The sequence below is a fragment of the Chionomys nivalis genome, chromosome 12 (assembly GCF_950005125.1).
Source record: "Chionomys nivalis chromosome 12, mChiNiv1.1, whole genome shotgun sequence".
NCBI lineage: Eukaryota > Metazoa > Chordata > Mammalia > Rodentia > Cricetidae > Chionomys > Chionomys nivalis.
In genome coordinates, this window is record NC_080097.1 from 40,478,858 (window position 1) to 40,497,618 (window position 18,761).

The following is an 18,761-nucleotide window of genomic DNA, read 5'->3' on the forward strand; positions in this document are numbered from 1 at the left end:
CTACATGTTTTTATTATGTCTGTGTGTGCACGCACATGCACGTGGGTCATGGCACATAACTGTGGAGGTCAGGTCTCGCTTTCCATCATTTTGCTCCCAGGGATTGAACTCAGGCCATCAGACTTGGTGGCAGATGCATTTACCCACTGAGGCATCTTGGCAGCCCTAAAACATATTTAACTGTGAGCAGGAGATATGGTTCAAAATGTAGATGCTACAAAAAGTGTTTGATTTTTTATTTTATTTTTATTTTTATTTATTTATTTATTTATTTATTTATTTATTTGGTTTTTCGGGACAGGGTTTCTCTATGGTTTTGGAGCCTGTCCTGGAACTAGCTCTTGTAGACCAGGCTGGTCTCGAACTCACAGAGATCCGCCTGCCTCTGCCTCCCAAGTGCTGGGATTAAAGGCGTGTACCACCACCGCCCAGCTAAGTGTTTGATTTTTTAAAAAAGCCTCCACCACCATTCCTTCCCTTTGACTACAAATGTCTTTTCCTGTAGAAAACAAATATAAACTTTTCTTGTATTTCCATAATATTCTGCAAATAGTAAATATGCAAATAAATATTTAAACTATCTTTAAACACACACACGTGAATGAATACATAGAAATGTTGCTTTGAACTTGTTTTCCTTCATGCAAAAAACACCTTAAAGGCTCCATACCAGCATATACAAAACATCCTTGCTCTCTTTCATAGTTGCATCAGCTACAGATAATAAACAGAGATGTTACAAATGACTGTCCATCCTTCCCTTTTAGATAAAGTCCAAAAGTAGAATTGTTGGTGTGGGATATACTTATTTGAATGATTAAGACATTGTTTAAATTGCCTTCTATCAATCAAGATAGTATCAATCTATATTCTCATTAACAATGGGCAAGTTTTTCTCAGTCTTGACTCCAGTACTTACTAAATATTTTGTTCTTGTTAATTTAATAAGCAAAGATTAATCTGTGTGTGTGGTGGCATACACGTATGGAGTGTGTCTAAATGTGTGTGGAGGTCAGGTGATGGAGACTGTCTTCCTTTATGAGTCAGGGTCTCTTCACTGAACCTGGCACTCTTGAATTGCCTACACTGGCTGACCAGAAAGCTCCAAGGATCCCTCCATCTCTGCCTTGTGGCCCCTCAGCTAGCGCTGGAGTTACGGGCATGAACCTCTCAGCTTTATATAGGTTCTGGGATCCAAACTCAGGCCCTCATGCTTTCACAGAAAGCACTATGTATAGTGATATTTTATTTATGTTTCAATAAATAAAGCATGCCTGAAGACCAGAAGGACAAAGCTAAACCACTAGAAGTCAGGCAGTGGTAGCACATACCTTTAATCCCAGGATTTGGGAGACAGAGGCAGATGGATCTCTGCAAGTTCAAGACCACACTGGGTTACACAAGATCAATGCAGAAACAAATCCAGGTGGTGGTGGCCTCACACCTTTAATCTCAGTACTAGGGAGTCACATGCCTTTAATCCTAGCACTAGAGGGAACAAAAATGAGAGAAAAAGAGAGGCTTGGGCTGCTTAGTCTGCAGTCACCCAGACTTGGTAGAGGTAAGACTTCTCTAGAGGCTTGGCTGCTTTGCTTTTCTGATTTTCAGGTTGAACCCCAATATCTGTCTCTGGATTTTTATTATTCGTGCTACAACTATATACTCACAGATCCCCTCTGGTGTGGTTCTGAATGGTTTAACCCAATATATGTGAGCTTTGACCCATTAGTATACCAATAGCTAAGATCCCTTGAGATGACCCAAGGTGGATGGGCCATATGGAGCCACCGTGTGCTTGCTTCGAGCCATTCCAGTCTGTCAGCTGCATTGTCTTTGTCAAGAAGGAGGGGCGACTCTGACCCATGGGAATCATGGCTACCCATTCCTTTCACTACTGCCCACTCAGTCCCTCAGCGCTAAGTCTACCAGCGACAAAGATTAGCCTAGTTGTGGATTCGTGATGACACTCAGACCAATGAGGAGACACGGAAAGAGATCTGATGAAGGTCTCGGGAAGAGATGGTTTCGCTCTTCTTTAATGGGGCCTGGAAAGCTCTGCAGGTGTCAGGTTTCTAGTCAAATCATGGAGCACAAAGCCTTCAACAGATGGAGAACTACACAGGCACCCAGAACCAAAGGACCCCAGCCTAATTCTGGACCCCTCTGCTACACACCGGTCCACATCCTTACTGCCTAATTTCTATCACACCAGACTTACTGTTGAATCGTAAGCAGCCTGTTTTTAAGCCTGCTTTGCTGTTTTGGTTCACATGCCAACATGAATAGGCCGTAGATAGCTACCCAGTTGTTCCGTCAAATACTAACCCAGTGAAGCTCTGTAAGTACGATTCTTATGTGCTTGAAGTGACTGTTATAAAGAGATTGTTTTTGCTTTGTCCTGCCAGTTAAAGACTTAAGTACAGACCTGAAGTGCCTCTAAGGAAGAGGGAATTCCTCTTTGCCATATTAGCTTTTCCACCAGCTTCCAGACCCCTGGCCTACCATGCAGACTTCAGCCAGTACCCCCAGCACCTAAGCCCATTCTTATCTCACTTTCCCTCTCTCTTCCTGCCCAACTTCATGGAGCCCCCAGCCCTGTTCCTTGACTAACACCACTCTTTCCCCCTTTTAAATACCTATTTCAATTCCAGCACTCGGGAGGCAGAGGCAGGCAGATCTCTATGAGTTCAAAGCCAGCCTGGTCTACAGAGCGAGTTCCAGGACAGCTAGGGCTATTACATAGAGAAATTCTGTCTTGAAAAACCAAATTAATTAAATTAGTTAAATGCCTATTTCAACTTGAGATAATTTACTTCGCATATACCTACATATTTGTCAATGTTCCTAGACCTCAGAGTTAATACATATGAATGGGTCATTCCTCAAGCAGAGGAACAGAAATCTGGCAGAAAAAAATATTCAATGACTCTGTTTAAGGGTTGTACCAATTTATACTTTAATCATATGTTTCACGTCTTTTGTATTACTATGTGTTTTTAGAACATAGTAGGTGTTCAACAATTAGGGAAAGATGCATTATAGTTGAGAGAAACATAAATTAAGGCATGAAATGATACTAACCTGGGGGAGATGCTTATTTGACAAAAACAATCAACTTTACAAAAGGTTCCTTCTGTCTGCAGGTGCTTTGGGGAGATTTACCCATCTAGCATTTGCTTACTAACAACACCAGGCAGACGCTGAGTTTGGGGCCAGACTCGAGTTCTGAACACAAGCTCTGAAACATTCTAACACGTAAGAGTATGGGAAGATGGATTTGTCTCTGTGACTCTTGGGTTCCACATCGGTGACATGAAGGTGCTGACCTCCCAGGACGATGGGAAGGTCAACAGATAAAGGTATGTGGTGTTGCTTCACTGTGCCGTGTGTACAGAGTGACCAGAGGGACACCAGCCAGGCTGAGGCTAGTGAAATGCCAAGGATGCTATGACAATTGACAGAGGTTGGGCAGACAGAGAAGGAGTCACTGAGATACTGAGGCTGCCTCTGAGCCTCTGTCCCATCCAACCATGTAATGTACCAACATGGCTGTGGGAACTCATGGTCAGCCCACTGTTTGTTTGTGACAGGGTCTCATGTGGCCCAAGCTAGCCCCAGACTCACTACGTAGTCAAGGGTAGCCTTGAACTCCTCACTCTACTGCCTCTGTCTTCCACTACTGGAAGGGTGTGCCGGCATACCCACCACACCCATATTTTAAAACATAGTCATCTTTGGGCAAATTTTCTTTAGAGCTCTGATAGTTTGAGTACTTCTCTGATTAGGCCCATTGGATCAGCTAGCTCTCTCCAAATCAGTACCCCACTCAAATGCTCATGGTGTCTTATATTCTAGGGTTTCGTCAAGACAATCTGACCCAGATGAGTAAGAAACAGCAACCAGGGCTATGTCAATCCACAGCTCTAATTAAGACAAGGAAAGAAAAACAGAGCCTGAGTAGAAACTGTCCCAGAGTTGGAAAAGTGTTAAAGTTCGGATATGACTCCGGGAAGATAAAGATACAGGGTGAACCTTGTTTCTAAATCTCAGCTTACACCAGACACACTGTCAGGAAGATAAGGCAGCCCTTCAGACACTATTTCTCTGTTTACTTATATCCTGCTTGCTCCTGTAAGGACTTGGGGGAAGTGGACATTGGTGGCCATCTGCCTCGACTGACAAATAACAAAACCAAATGGGTAAAGGAAGAGGTTTGCTATCCTGGATCACATGACTTTTATGCAGTAGTCGAGAGATGAAACATTGGCTTTCTCAGACTGGAGAGATGGCTCAGCAGGTAAGACTCTACAGCTCTTGCGGAAGACCCAGGTTTGATTCCCAGCACCCACCTGGTGCCTCCAAACCACCTGTAACTCTAGTCCCAGTGGTTCTGATACTTTCTCCTGACCTCCTTGGCCTCTTGCATGCACGTGGCACATAGACACACACTCAGACACAGGTACATAAAGAGTAAATAAATAAATATTAACAAGAGCATCATTGGCTTTCTCAACCAAGTACAAACCTCTTGTCGAAGAACAAAATTTAGCTGGTGTCAAGGTCTATTTCTAATCTGAACCCTTTGTCCTCCTAACCCTTTGGAGAGGATCACTGTGAGTTCAAGGTCAAACTGGATTACCTGGTGTGTTCAAGGCCAACCTGAAGTAAGCAATGGAATCCTGTTTCAAAAACCAACAAAACAAGACAAAATAAAAAGCCATGAAGACAAAAAAAAAAAAAAAAGGCGTTTGTTCCAAATAGACTAATGAGTTCAAAAAGACTTATGGGGGACCTTGATTAAGACAACCATCCTATGGCTCATAATTCAGTCTTTTTGCCTTTGTAATATCCTTATTTCACTCTCCCATGTGGTTTTATCTAGTCTTTTAAGTTTGTAATATATTCTGCACTTAAGTATGCACAAGAAAGACATTGGAAGCCAGCTGTAACAGAGTAGATTATATGGAAACTCCCTCCCCTGAAAGATTCTAGCAGGAAGTCAAAATACAAGAAGCAGCCTCGGACTGCATTAGAAAGTGACCCGTACAAATGAGACTGGAGAGAAGGCAGTCACACTATGATGGTTCCAGATTCATCCCCACCCAATTCCTGGTGCAGGAAGCACAGCAAGCCACAGCTTTACTGAGCCGTGAAGAGACAGAGTGAAGCTCAAAACTGCCAAAGGGGCAAAGACTTGGTGGTACTAGGCCCAGAGAACAGCACAAAGTGAACCCACAAGACAGCATGAACTTCCCCCTTGAAGTGTTTGCCAACTCCAGAGCTGAGCCAGCGCAGGCACCGACTGCAAGTCAGTCAAGGGAGGCGAGCTACCTGGGGGACTGGGAGGCTGGGGGGCTGCGTAGAGCTCTTTGTATCAGCATGCTACTAAGGAGACGTGATCACAAGACCTGTGTGCACTGGTAATGCCCAATTTAAAAGACCACAGACGGCCTACTAATAAGGCCAACACCTACCCGACCAACCTTAAATTAGCCTAAAGGATAGTCTTGCCAGGATTAGGGTGATTTCTCTGTACTCTGTCTGCCTTTTAAGAGGAACATAAAATGATTGACAACCTCTACAAACTTTAATAAGCTAAAGAGAGAGCAACAAGGTATTTGACAAAGAAAGAGAATTCGATAAACCTGTTATTGAAGAATTCAATACATTTTTCAATAACTGATAGAATAAGTTGAAAAAACTCAACAAAGACACCATCAGTCTAACTGAAGTCCACAGAACACTACACGTAACAAGTGCTACATGGACAGTTTTCAGTAGCACACAGCCATTTATCAAAACGTACTGCACACTGGGCCAAAAAGCAAGTCCCACCAAACTTGAAATCACACAGAGTATACCTTATCTAAAGTCAAATCAAACTTAAAATGAATAACAGGAAAATAGCTAGCAAATCCCTCAGAAGTTTTGGAAATTAAGCCACACACACACACACACACACACACACACACACACACACACACATACACACTCGGTCTGCTCCCCCTAGAGTTGGAGTTATAGGCAGTTGTGAGCTATCCATCATGGGTGCTAGGAACCAATGTATGCTTTTAACTCTGAGCCACCTCACCAACTCTTATTTATTTTCATTTAAACGTGTTTCCTTTTAGGTGCATACCCCTACATGCATGCATGCATGTGCATATGTGGAGGTCCGAGGAAAACTTACAGGAATTGGTTCTCCTCTTCCACCATGTAGGCTCTGGGGCCATCAGGTTTGGCAGCAAATACTATTTACCCCCTGAGCAATTATCACCAGCCCTTACTTATTTATTTATTTAGAGATAAGGTTTCCTGTGTCAGACAGGTCTCAAAGTCCATAGATAATTGAAATGTATCAGTCATGTCTCAAACTCCTGCACCTCCCAAGTGCTGGGATTACAGACGTCTGCCACCACGTCTGGTAGCAACACATTTTAAATAACTCACAGGTCTGAAAAACATTGCAATGAGATTATAAATATTTTATATGCTGATGGGCAGTATGTGTGCCACTTGAAGGGTCTCGGGTGCAGGGCCCAGGAAGATATGGGAGGAATAAAGCAGAAACTCAGGCCAAGACCCTTGCACCAAGGACCGCAGGGAGAGGCTGAAGATGTCTGTTCACTCCCCTGCTGGGAAAAATGAGTTGAGAACGTTACATACACAGGTGTGAGCATTAAATTAGTAACGGAAGTCTCAGGATATCAGCTGGAAAAATACTTCCAAGACAGTAAGCAATAAGATTCGAGGACAGGGTTGTTGATTTGTTTCTTCTGTTAAAAGGGCTTTTCCTTTCTTAAAATTCTTCTCTGGGCTTGGGGAAGATGAAAATTCCTGACCCAAGTCCAGTAGAAGATTCAGCATTTTAGGGTCAGAGAAGTAAACACACAAAAGCCAAAGTCTGTTAGTTTAATTTCTTATCACGGAAGGCACATTATTCTGCCCAAGGTGGAGAAAGAAGGCCTTGTGATGTGTAGGCAGAGGCTGTGACTTAAGTCAATGGTGCAGGAAAGATTGTGTTGGAGGTGGGTATGGAGGAAGGAATGAGTTGGACACACTTGAAAAGAACAAAGGCTTCAAGATTGCGAACGGTTACAGCGAGGCCTCGTTAATTGGCCTCCACCAGCTTGGCATGCCTGCCAGAAGCTAGAGCTGCAACTGAATTGTCCCTTTGCTAAAATAGCTTCCTTTGAGATAAAATGATGTCTTGAAGGCTCCTTCAAAACATGCTTAAATAAAAATTATGATTTTGCGGAATGTTCTCATTTTATAGACTATTCCTTAAGATGTCATTAATTACATTTAATCATACTTAGAAAAAATAATCTTGTGTGTGTGTGTGTGTGTGTGTGTGTGTGCCTTGTACTGACTTGGGAAGCAGAGGCAGGAGATTGCCTAGGCTACAGAGTGAGAGCCTGTTTCAAAAAGAAAAAATAAAAAAGTGATTTGGTTAGAAGAGAGAATTCAGTGAGGATTGGAATCAGGACTGATTCGAGCCTGTAGCTACCATTAAGGACTCCTTTTATCCTTCAAGAGCAGATCCCAGTGACCAGCATAAACTTGGAGGTAGGGAGGAGGACGGGGAGGGGGGAGGATGCAGAAGATCATGACCACAGCAGGAAGACCATGATCCTACTGGGAAGACCAGAGAACAAAGAAACCTTTCAGGCAACACTAAATTATAAACCTGTGGAAAGAGATCAGTGTGAACTCAGGATGCTAATAAAGGCTCTAGGCGGAAGTCTCCAAGTTAAGGACATGTAACACAGGACACAGAAGGGCACATGGTGGGTTTGAGCAGGCTGGCACATGGCTTTCAACTCTTCAAGAGATTGGAAGTGACCCCCTGCAGCATGGTCAGCGGGACCTGTCAAGGGCAGGAGAGGAGGAAGCAGAGGCTCCCGGTCTTGTCCTGAGTTGCAAGATCTGGGGTTTGGCTGGGGAGATATGTGGCTATCTAGAATAGGGTCATATTATGTCTTCCTGGAAAGCCAGGATGAAAACACTCAATTTAACTTAGCATCCATAGAGAGCCGTTGCAGAATGGGAAAAGGAAGAAACGGGTTGAAAACTTCAGGAAAGTTGGTGGGTGGGTGGTGGTGCGCTGTGTCATGTGAGAAAGTGAAAAGCTCAACCCCCAAAACTAAAGGGCTGCAAGTTTGATGCAAATCAGAGGCCTTCCCAATTGTCCCAGCAGAGAATATTTCCGGAAAATTCAATTTTATGTGACATTCCAACAGTATAAATCAGGGAGAAATGGTCTTTTTATTAATATGGTTTGCTTACCAGTCTTAAATGTATAATGTGTGTTCATAAGACAGCCAACCAAAACGCTTTAGGGGCTGGCTTAATAAACACAAAAGCTTTAATGCTGAACTGTTGAAAATGGCAATTTTTTAAATTAGTTTTTGCATCTGTGTGTCCAATTTGTTTCTGAAGTTGACTTTGGTTTTACAGCTGCAAGCAAATTCTGCTTCACACAGGTAACACTAGCATCCGGGAATTTTTGTTTTAGTTCGTTTTGCCCTTTGCAAGCTGCCTGAATCTGCATGGCACTCCTCCGTACAACTAAAGCAGAAGATACCGCTGCACAGATTACAAATATAAATGGCTGCCCGATGTGGTGGCATGCAGATTCAGGCAGCTTGCAAAGGGCAAAACTACCTAGAACCCCAATCCTCTTTTTGCTTTTTTAAATCTCAAACTGAGTCTCTGTAAGATGCCCAGGTAATCTTTGAACTCACCTCATGGCCCAGGCAAACACTGAATTTGTGATTCTCTTATCTCGGCCTCCTGAGAAGCTAGCATTCCAGGCTGCCTCCTAGGTTGTAAAGTGTGCTGAGAAGAGGAGGTTAGCACACAGACAATAATGAGCACAGAGGTAAACAGTGTGCTGTCCAGGGTTGTCACAGTGGATGGAGAAGGATGTGAGAGAAGTGAGGCCCGTGGAGGCACCCAAAGAAATCATAGTGGGGTCCGTGGACACACATAGACAATCGTCTGAGTCTCACACAGTGGGTAGGATGCTGACCCCACCCCTACACAGTGAGCTCTTTGTACCTTGAATGGAAACAGACATCAGGGAAATACTGACCATTTTGGGAAAGCTGACCACATTCGACACTAAGAAAAAAAAAAAAAACGCAAAACACATGGTCTCACACATGGTCTAACAACAGGAAGGAATATTTTAATTGGGACTGCCCCAGAAAAAATCTAGAACATATGGCTACTCTATTTACAAGCCAAGAAAATCCTAATTACAGGAGCTCGGTGAACTCGCCAGCCCTCGGTAGAAAACACAAGCCACTAGCACGCAGCCACTCTAAACTCGTTCCCGCAGCCGGGGGACTTTATGTTCTTTTTTGAAGGTTTCCGTTAATATTTTCAGAGGAAAGGTCAGCGCTGGGACAACAAAAGACAAGTGGGAGAAATTCTATTCACATTTCCTAAATGGCATGCTTTAGCATTCTCTCAATCACATCATCTAATTCCTGCGCTAGGCAGGGTATAAATCCTAACTGCAAAACTGTTTCTTCCACCTTGGGTAATAAAATAAAATCCAATTTAAAGTTCCCTTCCCTTGAAGGGGATGGGGCCATCCTTACTCTGTGGATGTCCCAGGCTCATGAGCGAGGTCTTCGTCTTAACAATGCATTTCGGCTGCCAAGACTGCTCGATGCTCTTCCGCCCTTTGCATCCCCGCTGGCTTTCTCATTAGCAGCTCGCTGTCTGACATGAAGCTACAATACAAAAACACACACTAGAAGCTTCCTTAGCCCACGCTGCAATTTAATAATCTCAGCAATTACTGGGAGATAAACACTTGGAAAGCTTCAAGTCACACGGTGACAGGTGGAAGAACCTTCCATTTCACCTTGCTGCTGATGCCGGGCAGGGCCAGGGCGCACTGGTCAGCTCCCCCTCAATATTATCAAGGAAGCCATAGCTTTCCTTTTTGGGGTCAGGGAATGTATTGGAGACAATGATGTGGTGAGGAGGCTGGAGGACAAGAGAGTTACACATTCCAATTAAGTCCTCTTTACTTCTTAATCAGAATGGTAAACTCATTTTACACACAAGCACACATGCACATATACACATACACACTGATAAAGAAAAAACGTATTTTTAGTTTGATTTTTTTTTTTTTTTTGGTTTTTCGAGACAGGGTTTCTCTGCGGTTTTGGAGCCTGTCCTGGAACTAGCTCTTGTAGACCAGGCTGGTCTCGAACTCACAGAGATCCGCCTGCCTCTGCCTCCCGCGTGCTGGGATTAAAGGCGTGCGCCACCACCGCCCGGCTGATTTTTTTTTTTTTTGAAACAAGTTTTTTCTATGTAGCCCTGGCTGTCTTGGACCTCACAGTGTAGCCCAGGCTGACCTCAAGCTTGTGGTAATCCTCCTGCCTCTGCAATCCCAAGTGTTGAGATTGCACGAGTTTAGCACTAGGCTTGGCTGGGGTTTTTGTTTGTTTTGTTTTCTTCTGTTGTTATCTGAGCCATCAAACAACTTGGGCACAGAAGTTGTTTGTTTTATGAAGACAGAGCCCTGATTTAATCAGCTATAGTTACTAAGAGAAAACAAACAAACAAAACAAGAACTTCTGCCAGGTGGTAGTAGCCCATGTCTTTAACCCCAGCACTCAGGAGGCAGAGGCAGGAGGATCTCTATGAGTTCCAGAACAGCCAACATTACTTAGTGAGACTCTGTCTCAGAAAAAACAAGCAAGCAAACAAACAACCCCACAAAACAACAACAAAAAAAAAACAGGAATTTCCATGTGTATATTGACGAAAAAGGATTTTTTTTTATTTGTGTGTGTATGTGTGTATGTAACCCAAGCCAGACTCAAACTTGATGATATTCCTGCTTCAGCTGAGCTATAGACAAGTGCCATCATACCCAGTAAAGAAAGGTGTTGCACCCGCTGAAACTGTGAGAACAAAATACCCGGTCTCCTAAAGAGGGAGATCCATCACTTGCTGCAGCGTGGTGAACTCCGGCAACAGGCAAGTTCAGAGAACCAGACACACTAGGGCAGACCAAGATCACCTCACGAAACCATAATGCCTACACAGCCAAACCCTCAAAAGCACAGAGAAGGCTCATTGCTGGGCTTGTTGGGAGAGAACAGAGCGCCATTTGATGGTCCAGGGTTTTAGTTCTGAAGATGAAAGGGGTAATGGCTTCACAACAACATTCTCGGTGCCCAAGGAACACTCAAACATGGTTAAATGGTAACTTTATGTTGTGTCTATTTCACCTCAACACCCCCCATACAATATTTTTATTAATTATTTGGGAAATTTATAAAATGTACCCTGATCACACTTGCTTCCCATTTCTCCCAGGACTTGCACCCTCCCCTGGCCCCCGAATCCACCAAATCCAATCTGTGTTACCCATATACTCATTGGAGCCTGGCTTAAAGTCTCAGTGGCCAGTCCCTTAAAGAAAACAGAGTCATTTTCCATCCATCCCCACCAGAAGCCATCAACTGTGACAGCGACAATCAGCATCTTTATCACAGCTTTTAAGGAATCTCTTCAATGGCTTCTTGTGTAGGCTGTTGCTTTTGGGGGGCAGGAGGAGGGGTTGTCACAGAAACCTTCCGTGTCTCTCATTTCCAGGTGAGTTCCTTGCCCGTGGCAGCTGGTGGTAGCACAGATTGTGGACTTCCACATAGTTTCCCTGCGGCAGCTGAGCTCATGGGCATCAATCAGCCTAGTCTCCTGTGGTGACGAAGATCATGGACTTCAATACAGTTGCTGGCGGCAGCAGTAAACTCACACAGCAACATGGCCTCCGGCGGCAGCTTGAACCACGGAAAACTTTCCAGGAGACTTAATCCAGAAAATAATAATAATACCAACAAGCAGCTGAATACCATCCTGCGCTCAGTGTCAACCACGATACCCTCGGGGTCAGCCGCCCTGCCCTCCGTCTCAGCTGCCCGGCTGGTACCCAGGCACAGCCATGGTATTTGTAGAATAAGCGGCCAAGTAAGTGGCAGCAGCAGCCCAGCGGGAGGCTACAGGGTGTGGTAAACCCCATGGTGGCCCGAGCCTCCCAGCAGCCTGAGGACTGGTCCTACTCAGCAACAACGTGTGCCTTTGTCTGCCGTAGCCGGCGCTCTCACACCGTTTTTGCCACTGCAACTCCAGTTCCACTACTTTCTTCCATGCACGCCTCTCCTTGCCACCATTTTTTTTTCCAGTTCCATGAAACCGCATCTTCCCAGAACACCTGCCCTTTCTCGGTTGTTCCAGAGCTATTTCGCTCACTGCAGGCTCAGCCTCCCTTCCCATCTTCCCTCTGCTGATGCCACCTCCCCGTGAAGCCTTTGTGAGTCTCTCAGGCTCCTCGGAGCAGCCTCCCATTTCCGAGGGTGCTAGCGGCTGCTACCATCTTCTAATGTTCCAATAGAAATCAAATTATGAAAAATCTTTCAGATATTGAGAGTGTTGGCTCTCCACGTGGATAAAAACTTGGTTCCTGCCCACAGACACAGATCTAATGTTGACCCTTTGCTCATCACTCAAACACAGGTGGCCACAGTTAGGTGCCAGTGACTTTCCTGGTATATGGACAATAAAATAGCAGTATACTTTCATATGCTTTTTGGTAATAACACGAGCTAAAATCCTTTTTTTTTTTTTTTTTTTGGATTTTCGAGGCAAGGTTTCTCCGTAGCTTTTTGGTTCCTGTCCTGGAACTAGCTCTTGTAGTCCAGGCTGGCCTTGAACTCCCAGAGATCCGCCTGCCTCTGCCTCCCGAGTGCTGGGATTAAAGGCGTGCGCCACCACCACCCGGCACTAGCTAAAATCTTAAGGGTTTATTGCATACTGTTTGGCTAGCTCCTAGACACGAAGAACTACCTCCAGAGCCCAGGCCCTTGATCATTTGTACTTTCCGTTGCACATCCAGTGAATTACATAAACTTCTGTCTCTTTCTAGAAGAGATGCAGAATACAATGTATTTAGGAATGTAATTTAAAATCATTTCCAACTGTGATCTATCCAGAAGCAAGAAATCATAGTGGACCAGAGAGATAGGTCAGCAGATGGAAGCCTTGATAACCCACTTGATTCTTGGATGCCACAGGTGGAAAGAGAGAATCAGTCCCTGCAGGCCGCCTTCTGACATCAACACATGCACATCCCCACACATGCACAAATAAACAAATGTCATGTTTTTTAAGCTGTTTAAAAATTTATATTTATGTGCATATGTGGACCTGTGTGAGTTCAGGTGAATCGAGTATGTGTAGATGTCTGTGGAGGCCGGAAGAGGAAGTAGCTTCCCCTGGAACTAGAGTTATAAGCAATGGTGAGCCACAGGCTGTGGGGTGCTGAGAACCAAACCCAGGTTCTCTGTGAGAGCAATATGCATTCTTAGCTGCTCAGCCATTTTTCCAGCACAGATAAATACAACTTTAAAAATTAAAAAGATAGCCAGGCGGTGGTGGCGCACGCCTTTAATCCCAGCACTTGGGAGGCAGAGGCAGGCGGATCTCTGTGAGTTCGAGACCATCCTGGTCTACAAGAGCTAGTTCCAGGACAGGCTCCAAAACCACAGAGAAACCCTGTCTCGAAAAACCAAAAAAAAAAAAAATTAAAAAGATAAAGTCTTTGCAATGGCATTCTGAGATTTCATAGGTGCTACAACTAGTCTGGAGAGGGTAATTATTATCCTCAGTCAATGGCCAGGAAGTGGTTCACTGTCAATCACAGCCTTTGGCCCCCGTGAGTGTGCTTTACAACATGAGTTCAAAAGCAGGTTTTCAGAAGACCAAGAAAAACAGGGTGTCACTGCTTTCAGTGAGTTGCTTTGCTTGAGCCTTCTGTTATTCTTCTTTCCGAGGTTCTATTTTATTTCTTATGAGTGTGAGTGTTTTGCCTGAGTGCTTGTATGGGCGCTACATGCATACAGGGCGGAAGAGGACATCAGATCCCCCACAGCCACCATGTGGGTGCCAGAAACTGAACCCGGCTTTCTGAAAGAGCAGCTAGCGCTCTTAACTTCTCCGCCATCTCTCCAGCCTGTTCCTTCATTTCTCCAGGACACAACTATTAAGCATGCAGCATGTTCCAGAGGGCTGAGAATTGATGACACTAACTGACACCAAAATAAGTACAAATGGAATGAGAAACTATTACAAGAAGCCCGCTGTGGTCACTAAGAAGAAGGACTCACCATTTACACACTGTGGGAGCCATCTTTAGTTTCACTGGTATAGCATATAAGTTGATGGGGTAGTAGGAAAAAGAAGAAATATTGGGAGTTCCTTGGGATACAAGAAGACTGAAAAGCCTCTATATAGTCTACCATAGAGAAACACAACCAGTAAAGCTAGTGCATGGGTAGAGGGGAGTAACTGGAGAAGAGCGAATGACAAAAACACCATCGTAAGCAATGCTAGGACAATCTGCAGTAGACAAGAACACGGGAACAGTTAACTACCTCGTGACTTTTTAAAAGATACGTGGATAAAACGGCCCATTTTCCAAGCAGTAATTCGTAAGGGTAGGGAAATGTCAGATGAAAAGTAAATATCAGGGCCAAACCAGAGGAGCCCAAACTATAAGACCCTAGAGGTTTGAAGTTGATGCATTTTAGTAAAGGAAGGCTAGCAAAGGAGAGAAGTAAGAGGGTGGTACATTGGGAAGGGCCACAGGGCCTTGATGATGGAACAAAGCAAATACAAAGAGCAGAAGCAGCAGCCAGTAGTGCCGAGCTGGTTCTAGCATGGGAGTAATTCTCCTACGGGGACTGTTCACCCAACCGTTAGACCCTAGCTGTTAGAGGAAGCCAAGGGATAGGAATATTTACAAGCTAATGGAGAAACACAACTCATCTCTCAAACGTACACAATTTATATTTGCTAGTTACAGAAAAGAGAATCCCCAACAAGTAAGAGACCAAATGTTTCCCTTCTCAGAGTTTCACCCACAGAGAGCAATAAGCGGTCAACACTTGGCGGTGACGTCGAACTAGACCTTGGTAATGAGCGAGAGCCAAGTCTGGAGACAACACACATGGAAAAGGGGCAAGAAAGAAAGACCGTCAAGACAGAAAGTGCCAAGGAGTCCAAATCAGCAGCTGCCCGATACTGCAGCCATCACTGCACACACCGGCAGCTGCTGGGGGTCCCTGGGGCTCACCCATCTCATTCTCACCATCTGTGATGGTGAATACTCATTGTCGACGTGACAGGATCTAGTATCACCTAGGAAACAAGCTCTGGGCAAGTCTGTGAGGGAGCTCATTGAAGAAGGAAGGTCTGTCCCAGATGTGTGTGGTACCAGTCCACCGGCTGTGGTCCTAGACTACATACTGAGTACCAGCACTTACCTCTCTTAGCTTCTTGACTATACAGCCAATGTGACCAGCTACCTCAAGCTCTTGATAGCAGGATTTCCTTACCATGATAGAATGTGTCTTAAACAGGAGCCCAAAACAACCAACCTTCCCTCCCTCCCTTACTTTTGTCAGGGACTTCCTTAGAGTCATAGAGAAGTAGCTAACACACCAAGGAGCTAGTGAAGCTGCTTCCAGAGCCCAGGCCCTTGATCACCAGGCTTTTCTATTGCATCTTAAGCAATTGTGCAAAATTCTCTCTCTTCTTTGAATGGAAGAAGAACAAGGTGTATGAATGCAGTCTAAAAACATTTTGTAGGTGTGATCTATTCAGCACCAAGAACCTGTCTTATTTTTGAAAGTGTGTTTCTAGCCTGTCACGTGCGATGAAGGATTTGAGACTAGAATGAGAGGCTTATAGGGAGCAGACAGTGCATTTAGTGAGACTCTATGATAGCATAAACCAGTATTCTCCTGGAGTGAGATACACACAGCTCAGTGTTAGAGTACGGGACTCTAGATTCAGCCACAGAACCAAAAGGAAATGAAAAAGAGATTCTCTGGGACTAGCAAGACAGCTCAGCGGGTAGACGCACTTACTGTCAAGACTGATGACCTGAGTTCAATCCCTGGGACTGACGCAAGGCAAGCTGTCTTCTGACCGCTGCACGTACTTGGGCACACACATAAACACACTAAATAAATAAATCCAGGTAACAAAAATAATCCTTTGATTATTCTCAATTTTGAATCTTATTAAAAATACATCTCAGAAATGTTATTATCCTGGGCAGAATTTATGCCCCAGACCTTGTTTGTTTACAGTCCCAGGGACTTGGACGCAGCCAAGCCCTTCTGGGGAATCAGAGCAGCCTCATATGGGAACTCAGCAGGTACCGATTCACACCCGATCTCTTGGCCCTGAAAGAGAGTGAATGACTTTGTAATAGCAGGCCTCAGAGAATAAACAACTCATTCTCCGACACCCTGAAGATAAAATTTGCATGTCAGTTATACTTCCTCATAACACGATGAAAATTTGTTCAATGTCTGTGCATTTGCTAAAGAAAGAACTTAGAAACACTGGAACACACTCCGAGAAGGGAAGCAGGTCAGCAAGTGTCGGAGCTGATTAAGCACACCACTTCCCTAGAAACAACCAGGGCCGCTGAGATCAGGGGCGCGCTTGGTTCTCTGGCTCCTTGCAGCAAGCCCTTCCTCCTCTTGGTTGCTTATTTAACTGTTCGATAGTATGGGCTGAGTTATAGTACCCTAAGATTCCAAAGTTGAAATCCCAATCTCCTGGTGCCTTGGAACAGGATTGTATTGTATTCTACAGAGGTAATTAAATTAAAATTGGGTCATTAAGGTTGACTAATCCAGTGTGACTGGTGTTGCCCTAGCCAGGCAGAGACGGGAGATCATAAATTTGAGGTCAAACTGGACTACAGAGTGAGAGTCCCGTCTCACACTAAACAGAGGCAAAAAAGGACTTTTGGCTCCTGACACAGAAGGGAGATGAGAAATAAAGGGCCAGTGTGTGCAAGCCTGGAAGAGAAGCCTCGGGAGAAACCAACCTGGAACCTTTGATCTGGACTTCAGCCTCCAGTTCTGTTGTTTGCAGCCTCCGGGGGAGAGGCACTTTGGAGGTGGCCCTGGCCTTACCCCTTCCACTGTGTTCTCAGCACCTGCATTCTACCAAGACTGCTGAGCGAAGAGCTGCCCGGAGCTGGATGTTTGGGCCTGTTTCCTGGACTACAAGGATTTAAACGTTATCAAAAAGTGTTCAAAGGGAACATTTCTTCCTTTAGTAGAAGAGATCTTCAAGCTGGAGTTTTAAAAATATATGTGTGTGATTGTTTTGTCTGTGTATGTCTCTGGGACTGTATGAGTACACAGGCTGAATATCCTCCTCCACGATTCTCCCGATTCCTCGGAGGCAGGGTCAAAATTTAAAGTAAATTTCTAGATGGCAGTGTTTTCAAAATGACTATTTTTTTCCCTTTCTTATATTGTTTATTTTTTCCCATAGCTAATGAGCATTACTTAGAAAATCTATGGGGCCTCATGTTTTCTGAGCTATGCCGGACACCAGCAAGCCCCAGGAATCCCCCATCTCTGCCCTCTTGGGTCTGGGAATATAGTCATTTGGGGCATGCTCAGCTTGTTATAAGGCTGCTGCAATGCAGACTCCAGTCCTCAAATGCCACACAAGGGCTCTTAATAACCACAGAGCCATCCTTCCAGCCCCACAGTTGTTTTTTTTTTAAAAAAAAAAATAATGTCACCCATTGTTAAAAAAAAAAAAAAAAAACTATAGGAAAAAATCACTAAAACCCTACCAGCTCGATATTTACTTTAAATTGTGACAGTTGATAGTCTTTACACACATAGAACATATTTTAATATAGAAATAATACTGACTCATTTACCATTTTGGAACATTTTTTTCACATCATGAAAAATTCTTCATAAGCATTTATTTTTACTTGTGTGCCTCTGTGTATCTTGTGAATGCGTGGTACAAGTGTGTGGGTGCCTGTGGGGGCTAGAGGAAGGCATCGGACCCTCCGGGTGGAGCGAGAGGCAGTTGTGAACCAGCTGATGTGGGTGCTGGGAGCCAAACTCAGGTCCTCTGGAAGAGCAGGGTTCACTCTTAACTGCTGAGCCACCTCTCTGTCCCCTTCATGAATTTCTTAAACAGGTATAAAAGTTATAGTATATGTGCCTACAGCTGCTCTGAGAACGAGACCCTCAGGCGTTCCTGATGGCAGGGAAATGGTTTCTGGTGCGTTTGGCTGGGGCGTGGCTATCTCTATATAAGCTGTCCCTGATCACAATAAAGGGGACATTTTTGGGGCATTCTGGCTTCAAGGATGATCCGTGTCTCTCTCTGTCTGTGAGTCTGTGTGTTTCAACCTCCAGCCCCTTGCCCGGCTTGCGAACGGTATGGCGGCACAGAGAGCGCAGACGGGCGTTATGCGCCGCAGTTACAGAGAGTTGTTAGCCACCATGTTGGTGCTGGGAATCGAGGTCTAGTCCCCTACAAGAACACAAATGTTCTTAACCTATTAGCTATCTCTTCAGTCCTGGCACAAAAGCTCGTTTCCATCCTTCTAACGCCTATCCTGGGGAGGGAGAGTCAGTTTTCTTCCAGGATCACTCCAGTGGGTGATCCTCCACTCAGGAGTAAATGGGAAGTATAAACTGGACGCAGGGTCACTGAAAGCAATTGATTAATCAATTAGTCAACAAAAAGACATGAAGCGGGAGGAAGTTGGGGTTAGACCTAGGAGGAGCTGGGGGAGAGGGGATGGATACAATCAAAATACAGTCTATGAAATTCTCAAAGAATTAAACTATATTAAAAATGCCATCCTCTCACAATTATGAAAA

At 44.5% G+C, this 18,761-nt stretch overlaps 1 long non-coding RNA gene across 2 annotated transcripts in view; it reads right to left on the reverse strand.

Annotated features, from left to right (window-relative positions):
• LOC130885108 (uncharacterized) overlaps positions 1 to 18,761 on the reverse strand; it is a 107,869-nt gene that overhangs the window by 51,503 nt on the left and 37,605 nt on the right. The window contains exon 4 of one of the 2 annotated variants that reach the window (XR_009058134.1): positions 9,704 to 9,746. The exons of the other annotated variant lie outside the window; for it this stretch is intronic. This is a non-coding gene — a long non-coding RNA (uncharacterized LOC130885108). Of the gene's footprint in view, positions 1 to 9,703; positions 9,747 to 18,761 lie in introns of those variants that run through there. 2 annotated transcript variants of the gene reach the window in all.